The following is a 12,670-nucleotide window of genomic DNA, read 5'->3' as shown; positions in this document are numbered from 1 at the left end:
CTGTCGAGTTCTGTGACATGGCCATGTACTGGATAGATAAAGGGAATTGGGAGCATCTCAGAAAACTCGGATATCAGTGTGACCAGTAAAGTTTCAGTAGAGAAACGCTGCTTTGTGCCTTTTGCTAACCTACTGTTCTGTTGACCTGAATGTCAGGAAGGTCTTTTCCTCAGGCCACCAGTTTGTGAAGCCTGAAAAAAACTGCTTTCAATTGGAAATGAATGAGCATCACCTGTGGCTCTTTGCTTAATTGCTTTGGAAAGGGATGTGTCTGAATCATCCTTTCGGCTCTGAGAGAGGCTGTGGCTTTGATTTTCAGCACCTGATGGATCTAAAGAAAGATCCCATGTGTGCATCCAAAACCAAAATGGCAAAAAGATCAGTCATTGTGGATGAAGTCTCTTGCTTCCTCTGTTAGGTTCCTGACCTCCATCAAGTAAGTAGAGGGATCCTTTGAGACAAATGAGTTCTTCAAAGCCCTGCAGCAGTGCTTGGGTTCTCACATGACTCCAAATCACATAAAGAATCTATACCTCACAGTCAGTAGGCTTTAAAATGAAGAAACAGAGCAGTATTACTGGCAGGCCTATTTGATCAATCCTGGTTTACAGGAAGGGTGTCCAGGAAACCCTGACTTTAGGAAAATGAGGGGAAAGGGAACTTATTTTGGACACTGTCTTGGGCTGCGCCCCTTATGGAAACCTCCAGCCAGAGGTTATGATGAATGTCTACATGGAAGAAAATGAGGGCCATGTGGGAGTATTTTGGTTTTAATTGAACATATTATTAACCCTAACCATACACTGTTCCCTCAATCTAAGTGTTCAGAAAAGCAGGGAAAGATTTGGTCTTACAATACAGGAATGCAGGGGATCTTCCACCTGCTGAAAACTTCAAAGTTCCATGCAGAAATGATCCCTGGAGAAGATGTAGGCAGCTATGAAGGACATGATAGAGCAAAAGGCATCTTCCATGGCAAACAACCTGGTCAGGATGAAGGGTTGTGTCTGAATCAGATTCTCTCTTCTTAAGGTAGAGGAGATGAACCAAACTAGGCCTTTGTGGAGAGCTGTTCCCAGGTGACTATGGTTGCTATACTATTCTAACTTGTGAAAGTGTCACAGGTAGTAGGGACATCCTCCATGTTATGAGACCTTAGGAAGCAAATGTTAGGACAAATTGGTTGCCAAGGCAGTGACCTCATTCAGTTACTAAAGGAAGTGACCTCACCTCACATCCTTGTTGATGGAACTCTCCAAATTTGGGTTCCAGGAAGCCAGGCACCAAGACCCAGTCCCAGCACCAGTTCCAGTGTTCTCACTTGTTTGGATTTTCCGAGGACAGAGTCAGTCTTTTGTGGTACCTACTTATGTGAGAATGGCCAAATTCCAGAAAAATTCTGAAGAGCGGCCCTTCCAGAGAAAACAAGTAGAGGCTCACTGCTGGCTCCTGAAAACTTCACAGAGTTGACCATGGAGCCCAGATCTGAGACAGGACAGACCATTTCTGGGGAACATAGTATGGCCCTCCGGTCAGAGGACACTCTGGATAGTTCCAGACCTACTTGGGGGAAGGAGGTGCCTTTGTGGTTGTGGGTATGGGTTTGTGGTTTTTTCTTTTGTTCTGAGAATAGTTAGGAAAGGGGGTGTGTTTGGTTTGGAGTGGAGTGTTTCTAATTAGTCCTTTGACAAGGCGAGTGTTTTTAGGTCTGTGTATCCCACTGTGTCCGTGGTTGTAGACATTAGAAAAGAGAATGCCTCAATGGGTGTATCCTCTCAAGGAGAAAACTTCCCAGCATTCATCTGGCACAATTTATCAATGGAGTGTGGCTTGCCTTATCAATGGGCAACACCAACTATCTTCCTACGTTCCTGTTTTCTTCCTGAATTCTGGCCACTCACCAGAATAGGCTCATGATTTTGTGTCCAATATATGAACCACTTCCAAGATCTGTGACATGGCCATATACTGGATAGCTGAAGGGAATGGCAAGCATCTCAGAAAACTCAGATATCAGTGTAGCCAGTAAAGTCTCAGTGGAGAAACCCTGCTTTGGGCCTTTTGATTACCTATTGTTATGTTGCCCTGAATATCAGGAAAGTCTTTGTCTCAGGCCACCCCTTTTTGAAGCCTGAAGAAAACAGTTTTCACATGGAAATGAATGGGCATTACCTTTGTGTTTACAATAAAACCATCACAGATTTGGCTCTCATTAAGTTAAAAATACTTTTAGATTGCATCTCAGTGTAAAAAGTAACATGGAACTGTACATATCTTATTGAAGACAGGTCCAATTATAGAACACAAATGATATACATAAATCTCCAACATGTTTTTCTTTTAAGCCTAGAATTACCATACAACCTTAGAACACCAGCTTGATACAATGGTCTTTGCAAGCTTCTACCTTACAGACTTGTATACCTGGAAGATATGAACACATTAACACCACAATTACATTGATGTTTTTGTATTAAACAAGTTTAGATTTTAAAGAAATAACATGGAACAATTTTATAAAAACAGTACTTGTTTTACCAGCTGTTTATTTTTTTAAGATTACTTGCTCAAAACTTACACATATAACCAAGTTACACAAACCTTTTTTTATTATTTACTTAAACCCTTTTAATTACTTAATCATATAGACTCTCTTATCCAGAAACACATTTTTCCTCTTTTAGATCTAAATCTGGAACCTTTTAGTTTCTCTTTTTCATCTACTAACCTCTTTCTGTTCACATTTCAATACAATACTTGTAAATTTCTGAATTTAGGCAGATTATTTTATAGACATCTACATTTTATTAGGGCCTTTTTGAAAACCTAGAAAACTTATAGGCCTAATTTTAAAGACATCTTTATTTTTATCTGTTTACCCAATTTGAATTAAAACATATGAATCACGTGAATCAAAGACATTTGGATACATTCTTAAATTTTTCATGAGTGCTCCTCATCTGTCAATTGTCATATCACTGCATGATATATGGACATACACACATACAGACATACCAACATACAACACGTAACACAAATGTAACACATAACACAATAGTAAAAGCCTTGTAGCTTTTTCAGGTGAAATCTCCATTGAAATGCTAAAAACTCCAGAGTCGATCAAAAATAGAACTGATCAGAAAACATTAACCCATCAGCAGAATCAAGATCATGAGGTCAAAAAAAAAATACAGAATCTAAGAAAAGCAAGAGTCCTAAAAAAGATGACTGGCCAGTAATTAGTAAATACCGTATAATATAATTTTTTGGTTAGGTCTAGTTTGAGTTCAGGTAAAAAGACACATTTACTCTTTTTTATCTGTCTCCTGCTGAGTGCTGCAGGCTTCTTTTATTTGCATATCAACTTAAGTCCTGGCTGAGGTCTGGAAAACTGAAAAGACTGGAATTCGTAGCAGAAACCTCAGGCCTAAGGCATTTTAGCTATAAGTCATAATTTCCAGGTTTGGATGTTGAAAATTTTGATGCAAGTTTAAGATGTAATTCTCAAAATTTTATATCTTTAGATTTTTCTACACTAGAAAAACTTGCTCACACAAAACTGAAAATAGGATCATTTTTTGATAATATTAAAGCCACCATCAGAAGAAGTTTCTATAGGATCGTTAAGCCCCTTTCTTTGTTATGAAGTTTCTAATAGTATTAAGTTACATTAAATTGGCTGAAAATTTTTTAAAAAGAACCACACACTACCATGTGTATCTGAAATTAAGCTTTAAAAATTTCCAAGACTGTTGCTAATTAATGTCATTTCAATAAGCCAGACCAACGTTTTAATTTAGTACCATTTTTTAAAATCTTACACACTGATGGGAATAGATACCATATCATAATTTATTATCTCTTCCCAAGTTAATGCACTGGTATATCTAGTGAAATTTTTTCAGGCTGCCTAGTTCAAAATTAAAACTCTTTAATTATTTTTTATCCTAAGTATTTAAGTTTCCTAGCATGAACTACCTGAAATCAAACTAAACAATTGTTTAAACCCAACTTTTAACTGTAACATAGTGCAATGCTTTAGAAACCTATTTAGATACGAGATGGTTAAAATAAAAAAAAATAATTTTTAGATACACATTCACCCTAGATCATCCCCAATAAAAAATCTATAATATCAACATATTAATGCATTCATTGTCCCTTTTGTTAAGTAAACAGAGGTGGAGAAATCCTTAAAGTGCACGTAAGGAATAAGGGAGTTCCCCACAGCAAAATGGCTCTGTCAGCTGCTGGGAGTCCCTTAGCCTCACCATTTACTTACAGGATTAGTTCCTCTGGTTTGCTTTGACCCCAGGCACCAGGCATATTCTAAGATCCCAACTTTGCAGTAGTCAGCTCCCAAAAATTTCATCCTCTGCTTGCAGTTGTTTTGAGTGCTAGGCTTCCCCAAGAGTGCAGAGTGGGGTTTATTTAACGTCCCTTCTGGGGTGTCAAAATTTATGACTGAAGGCTTGGTTCCCATCCCAAAGCCAATTAATGCCAATTTAATAATGAGGACAGGGTTTTGAGAAAAGTTTAAGTGAGATATCAAAGTTCTTTGACCCCAGACATTTCCCTCTGCAGTGGGCATGCTCAAGCCAACTACGGGAAGAAAAAAATTACTGCTTCCGTAATCTTGCTTAACAAAGGGGAGTAAAGTTTATCAAAGTTCTTTAAAACACAGCTAAGAGAGGTGCAAAAGGTGAGAACAGAAAAACTGGCGGTTCTATTGACTTTTGGTCCCTCACAGGAGAAGCATTAGTTTAAAATTTAGCTAAAGTAACTTCCACATATGTAAGGCAGGTTGGAACTCGGGACTCTGCATTGGTCCAAACAATGCCATCACATTTAACAGAAACACAGATAAAAAGACACACAAAGACCATCATGCAGCTCCCGTTTGTTCACAACCCCAAGATCTACAATCTTGTGACTCAGGGAGAATGGAGGGAAGAGGGGAAGGAGTAGAAGGTTTGAGTGATAGGATCCTGGGTGACGGTGTCGGATTGGAGGCAGGGACCAGGAAAGGCTTCAAGGACAGAGGCATGGAATGGCTTTGTCCCATAATGAGAGTTTCTCAAACAGAGACAAGGACAATACAAACGTGACACAAACATGTACACACAGGTAACATTTAACACGAGTTCAGAAGTAAAGATTAGAACCTAGTAACTGGCAAAACCTGATGGGTTAGACCACAAAGACAGACAGTGAATTCAACCTGAGAGAAAAAAGTAGCCAGCAAGATATGATGGGTTGGCAGCAGAGTCACCTAATGTGGGCTCATCCGTCCCTCCTCACCTAATGAGGGCACATCCATCACTCCCTGAGTCCTCCAAGGCATCCCTTGCGAGGACGTGGTCTGTGGCTTTAGGACACGTTTGTCCACCACTGACAGGGGGAACTTACGTTCTCCGCTGGCAGCCACTCTGCCAACCCAAACCAAAAACGGAAAAACGGAACCTGAACAAAAAGCTCTGAGCGATCGCAAGGAAAAATGGAAAGAAGCGCCTTACTTACCCCCAGAGGGGTCTGTTGGGGTGTCCTTGTCCTATGCTGCGTGACTCCCGGCCAACGCACCAAATGTAAGGATCCGGTGAACGTCGGAGGAAGAGACCACCAAGAGACCGCGGCTCATGCAACAGAAAAAGGCATTTATTGAGGATCCAATCCAGCATGCTGGGGCTACGTGCTCACTCAAGAAGGGAGAGCAGCCCAGAGCCCCGAGCAGGGGTTGAGCAGTGCTTAAGTACACTTTTTGCGGAGGGCGGGACTTTACATATATCACAGTCTCCTTTAAGAAATCAACATACACCGCAGAAAAATCAAACAACAATTCCTAAACATGATTAGTTCATTCATTGGCAGGAACAGGTGAGGCAGGAGTGATAGGTCAGTTCTAAAGCGAGGTACACATTCAAACAGATTGCTTTAGGCCTTGCAATGCCTATGTGCCAGGCCACACAGGGTCCTAGGTTATTAAATAACCAGGCAGTCAGGGGGAATATTTACTGGGCAGTCGGGAATTGTACTACAAGCTACAGGAATTTCAGGTTTTGCATGTAGCATAGGAACTTAACAATACCTGGTCCTTTACATTTTAACTCAGGCCTTGCAGCTTAGAAACTTTACAAAACCCAGTCTTTTACACTTCAACTTTTACACTTTAATTTCAATTTATTTTACCCTTTCAGATCACTCCTGGTGGACAAGAAGGGTGTCCAAGCCACCCTGAATTTAGGCAAATGAGTGGCAAGGGAGCTTATTTGGGACACTGTCTTGGGCTGTGCCCCTCATGGAAACCTCCAGCCAGATGTTATGATGAGTGCCTTTATAGAAGAAGAGGAGGGCCATGTGAGAGTGTTTTGGTATTAATTGTGGTCATTTGTGTGACGGTTGGAAGAGATGAGTGGGTCCACCTGGGCTCGAATTCTTGTGTGATTCCCCTTAGAGTCTGACTTCTGGAACTGAACTCAGAGAAGTATTGCCATGAATTGTGGTGATATTTTAGGAGGACAAGCATGAGAGTCGCCCTTGGAAACTAAGATCAAGGCTGAGGGTGGATTTCCACAGAGCACTGAGAATTTCAGCCAAGATATCCCATGATTTTATTCTTAAAGACTTGGTAGCCATAGTTGAGAGTCAAAACACACATGGACCTCACATTGTAGACCTCAATGGGCCTGGCTATATCTAACCTTTTGGTCACTCTTTGGGAAGCCTTGCCTATGAGAGTTCTCCAGAGTTTCATTCAAATGAGCTTCCTCAACATTTAATGGTTCTTGAAACCCACAGTGCATACAAACACAATAGAAATACAAGCAGTTCAGAAGAGGCATGGTGTATAGTTGGACTTGCCTTTTGCATTATGTAGGGTAGGTGTTATAAATCTAGTTAATTTTTAATTGAAATAGTTCTCCTTGTGTTTTTTAAGTTAATAAATATGTGAATTCCTCTATCCCTTTCTCTGTAGCCTATTCATCACATGTATTTTTATATAAACATATAGAATCCTACCTGGTATCACATATACATTCTTGTGAGGTGGCTGACATGGCAGATACAAATTATGACAAGAGATCACTCCTCCTAAACGCTATTGGATCTTAAAATTCAACCTAAGGGTAACCTTTCTAGTTGAACAACATTATTCATAAATCCATGTTCAGTAAAATTAATATTTTTGGATCTGTGGACGATATATATTTCATCATGAATTTCAATTGGCATATATATTGCCACTTTATAATGTCTGTGTGTGTTTTGCTCTTTGCTTAATTGCTTTGGAAAGGGATGTGTCTGAATCAGCCTCTTGGCCCTGTGTGAGGCTGTGGCTTAGATTTTCAGCACCTGATGGATCTAAAGAAAGATCCCATGGGTGCATCCAAAACCAAAATGGCCAAAAGAGCAGTTATTGTGAATGAAGACTCTCACCTTCTTCTCTAAGATTCCTGACATCCATCAAGTGAAAATAGGGATCCTTTGGGTCAAATGAGTTCTTTAAAGCCCTGCAGAGTTTAGCCCATAGGTGCTTGGGTTTTCTCATGAATCCAGTTTACATAAAGAATCTAAACCCCACAGTCAGTAGGCATCAAATTGGAGAAGCCAAGGAGTATTAACAGCAGGCGTATTTGATCACTCCTGGTTCACAGTCAGGATTTCCAGGCCACACTGACTTTAGGCAAATGAGGGGCAAGAAAGGTTATTTGGACACTGTCTTGTGCTGTGCCCCTCATGGAAACCTCCATCCACATGTTATGATGAGTGTCTACATGAAATAAGATAAGGGGTATGTGGGAGCATTTTGTTTTGAATTGTGGTAATTTGTTTGGTGCTTGGAACAGATGACTGGGTCCACCTGGGCTTGAACTCTGGTATGATTCCCCTTTGAGACTGAATTCTGGAAGTGACATAAGAGAAGTATTGTCATGAATTGTGTTTGGATTTTACTAGGCCATGCAACCAACATCTCAGGTATTAATTGTGGTGCAGGGAGATCTAGGTGCAGGGTGGCTTTGCCCACAGCACTGGGAATCTCAGCCTGGATATCACATGATTTTATTCTGAAATTCTTTAAAGCCACAGTTGAGAGTCAAAACACATATGGACCTCACATTGTATACCTCAATGGGCCTGACTTCATGTGACCTTTTGGCCACTCTTTGGGAAGCCTTGCCTGTGAGTGTTCTCAAGATCTTTCATTGATATGAGCTTCTTCAACATTTAATGGTTCCTGAATGAATTGAAACCCACAGAGCCTCCAACTTTATCCTCGAAAAATGGCTTGATAAATACCATGAAATTTTTGAAATTCCCATCACCAGGTGGCACTGGAAAACTTTTGGATGTCCTGTTGCTGATCATGAGTGTATCAGACAGTGCCTTGACTGACTGGGTTTCATGAAAATTGTGCAGAACAGTGATGCCAGTAAGTTGGAGCCTGTTCATTAGTGGGCCTAGAGCAGAGGTGTGAAGGTGTGTGAAAAAACATGTGTGTTGGGGCATGTGGATCTGCCATTGTCTTCCAATTGCCTTGTGATTGACAGGGTACAGCCAGCAGACCCTTATATGTAAAGGCATCTTGTTATATGGATAGGTTTCTGGGAAATGTTCAGAATCAGGTTGCTATGGACAAAGGGACAACCTATGTGGGACAGAATCCTGGTTGGTGCATTCTCATGCAGACCGTGTCCCTCCACACGTGACATTACTCCCTCCAGCACTGTGTCCCAGTTGAACTCCTTGTATTTCATGAAGCAAATACCAAACTCCCAGTGCACCAGCAAGAAACACCACGAAAATTGGAGGATAACCAAATGGTTTCACAGTCAACCCGGGGAGACACTTACACCCCAGTGGCCACATTTTAACTACAAAAAGAGTATTCAGCACTGCTGCCTCATTTTCATTGGAAAATTAGAAACAATGTCCTTCAGGTCACATATTTTCACACCCAGATTTGATGGTCACACAACAAAGGAAGCTAAAGCTCCTGACAACAACATGTATTTTAAGAGCTCAACCTCAGAGAGTTTCTCAAGAAGTCTTTACACAAGCAGAGCTCAATGTTTGTGGAGTGTTTACCCTGTCCCTTACTATTGGAAACTCCTCTACCACCTACAAGTTTGTGAACTCCTGAGCATTTTTTATTCCTGATATGTATTTACAGATTTTCTAACTTTTCTCCTTTATTGTATCTTACTTGGAACTAAGGTAATGCCAAGGCAATCTTCTGGATGAGAGTGTGAACATTTTTGTGTAGCACATATTTGCATACCCTTTAGAGTCATTTTCCAATTTTCCATTCGAAATACTGAATCCCTGACACTAATGCATACCCTAATAAACTCTGACTACTACTCCTAATATGATGGAGAAAAATAACACAAACAGAATAGGAATACTAGCAGTTCAGAGGAATCATGGTGTATAGTTGGACTTGTTTTTTGCATGATTAATTGTAGGTGTTATAAATCTAGTCAATTTTTAATTGAAATAGTTCTCCATGTGTTTTTAATGCTAACAAATATGTGAATTCCTCTCTCCCTTTCTCTGTAGCCTATTCAGCACATGTATTTTTAAATGCACATATAGAACACTACCTGGTATCACACCTACATTCTTGTGAGGAGGCTAATTTGGCAAATACAATTTGTGAGAAATGATCACTCCTGTTAAACTCTGTTGGAACTGAAAATTTAACCTAGGGGTGTGTTTCCTAGAAGAACAACATTATACATAAATCCATGTTCTAAAAGAAATAATTTTGCATCTGTGGAAGATATATATTTCATGATAAATTTCGATTGCTAATTTATTGTCTGTGTGTGTTTTTTTTGTATATATATATATATATATATATATATATATATATATACACTCTCCAGATTTTTCAAAATATGAAATATATGTGTCTTATATACACTCACTAAATTCATTCATGTTCATGTATATGGATTTATAATCAACTTTTCACAAGATCATTCTCAGAAATATTCATCCACCTGAAATACATATTGTTTGCAGTACTGAAAACTAACTTCAGTTAATGTTGCATACAAATACTAATACTTCTACAGTAACTGACCCAGTTTAACATCAATGCAAGTACATTCCTATGTGACATGATCTGTATTTTGAAATTTATTTTAATTCAACACTGGTACATTACTATTTCTTCAATTTATGCACATCATAGGATATATATTTCATCCACAAGTTAGCAAACTTATAGGCATTTGTTTCACTTTCAATCACTTCCTGCTTCAGAACACATGGATTCTTCCAGGTTTCTTGACTGGTCTTATCATGAGACTTCTTTCCAAATACATTATTTTTGATTTCCTTTATCACTTTTGAAGGAAAACTGACACTCACTTCATGATAAACCATAACTATAATATCACCATTAGATGTATAACTGGTTGGAAGGAATGATTTCATATCAATATAGTATTTCTTATATATATTCTGATATCAGTTTAATCCATTATTTAAAGTGGAACCAGTTATATTATTTATTCACTATATGGTCTATTCATGCATTATCTCTATATTCATAGACACAGGGTACACCTCTTAGTATGCCCAATACTAATTTATTCGTCTTCTAAATATTGCTCCCAGAAATGGTGGAAGAAATACTCATGTCACCTGATCTACATATGCATGTTACCACAGTAATATTCTGGACACAAAATGCAAAAGTCACACGTATGATTGTACCAAAGCCTAAATGGAAACTGAACATGGATTACTAAAAACATCCATATCCAGGTTGCCTAATGCTCTCAAATGTCAATCCTCTTGGTGACCACATTTTTGTTTCTTCCTAAGATTATATATTCAACCTCAAAACTGTTGGAAATGTCTATTTTTTTCACTCACTTTATACTTTGCCTGATTTCCTAATGTCTCTATTGATATCTACTTTCCTACATATTTTTCCCAGTTCAACATTGTGACTGACCCTTCACATGTGCTGACATTGACATTCACTCTCTAACCAAAACCCTATTGCTAATGAACTTTGGTCCAAATCCTATACTCTATCTTCTTCCGAAACATACTGACTATCTTCCTGATCCTATCGACTATCCCTTTTTGAGTGGATGTACTCTACTACATTCAATCATCCGAGGTACAAGGTCCTATGCCATTGTATATCGATTTTTCTGAAATATGTATGCAGAACGTAATTCAAAGCTACGTGTCCCAATGTATTGCCCAATGCACTTCTGAGCTTCAAATCTTACCTAGATTTCTGTTTCCATACTTATATTTAACCACTATATTTCTATATATTGCAGGTTCCCAATACCATTATTCATCCCGCAGAATGATTCCTAACCCAAATCGAACCTGTTATTAACCCTAACCATACACTGTTGCCTCAATCTAACATTACAAAAGACCAGGGACAGGGCTATTCTTTCAATAAGGGATGTAGGTGATCTTCCAACTGCTGAGAACCTCAAAGTTCGATGTAGAAATTATCCCTGGAGAAGATGTAGGCAGCTATGAAGGACCTGAATGAGCAAAAGCCATCTTCCATGGCAAACAACCTGCACAGGACGAAGGGATGTGTATGCATCAGACTCTCTCTTCTTAATGTAGAGAAGATGGACCTAACCAGGCCTTCGTGGAGAGCTGTTCCATGGTGTCTATTTTGATATACCATTCTAACTAGTCAAATTGTCACAGGAAGTAGGGGCACCCTCCAACTCATGGGACCATTGTAAGGAAGTGTTAGGACAAAGTTGTTGCCAAGGCAGTGGCCTCATTCAGTTCCAAAGAAAGTGACATACCTCATTTTCTTGGTGATGGAACTCTCTGAAATTGGGATGCAAGAAGCCAGGCACCAAGAGCCAGTCCCAGTCCCAGTCCCAGTGGGCTCACTTGTTTGGATTTACCAAGTACAGAGTCAGACCTTCTTGGTACCTAGTGATGTGAGGATGGCCAAATGCCAGTAGAGCTCTGAAGAGGGGCCTTTCTTGAGACAGCAGGTTGTGGCTAACCACTGGCTCCTCCCAGAATAACAGAGTTGGCCAAGGAGACAAGATCTGAGACCGGACAGGCCATTTCGAGTGGAACATAGTATGGCCCACCAGTCAGAGGACACTCCAGATAGTTAAAGACCTATTTTTGGGAAGGAGGTGCCTTTTTGGTTGTGGGTGTGAGTTTGTGGTTTTGTTTCATGTTCTGAGAATAGGTAGGAAAGGTGGTTGGTTTGGTTTGGAGTCGACTTTTTCTAGTAAGTCTTTAGACAAGGCGAGTGTTTCTATGTCTGTGTAGCCACTGTGTCCGTGGTTTTAGACATTAGAAACGAGAATGCATCAATGGAGGTGTCCTGTCTAGTAGAAAGATTCACAGCATTCATCCTGCACAATTGATTAATGGACTGTTGCTTGCCTTATGGATGGGAAACACCTACTAACTTCCTAAGTTGCTGTTTTCTTCCTGAATTCTGGCCACTCTCCAGAATAGTATCATGGTTTATTGTCCAAGATATGTACCACCTCCAAACTCTGTGACATGGCCATGTCCTTGATAGCTGAAGGGAATGGGAACATCTCAGAAAACTCAGATACCAGTGTGACCAGTAAAGTCTCAGTGGAGAAACCCTGCTTGGCTCCATTTGCTTATCTATGTTTCTGTTGCCTTGAATGTC

Source organism: Callospermophilus lateralis, unplaced genomic scaffold, assembly GCF_048772815.1.
Source record: "Callospermophilus lateralis isolate mCalLat2 unplaced genomic scaffold, mCalLat2.hap1 Scaffold_72, whole genome shotgun sequence".
In the NCBI taxonomy this organism is placed as follows: domain Eukaryota; kingdom Metazoa; phylum Chordata; class Mammalia; order Rodentia; family Sciuridae; genus Callospermophilus; species Callospermophilus lateralis.
This window is presented reverse-complemented; position numbering follows the sequence as displayed.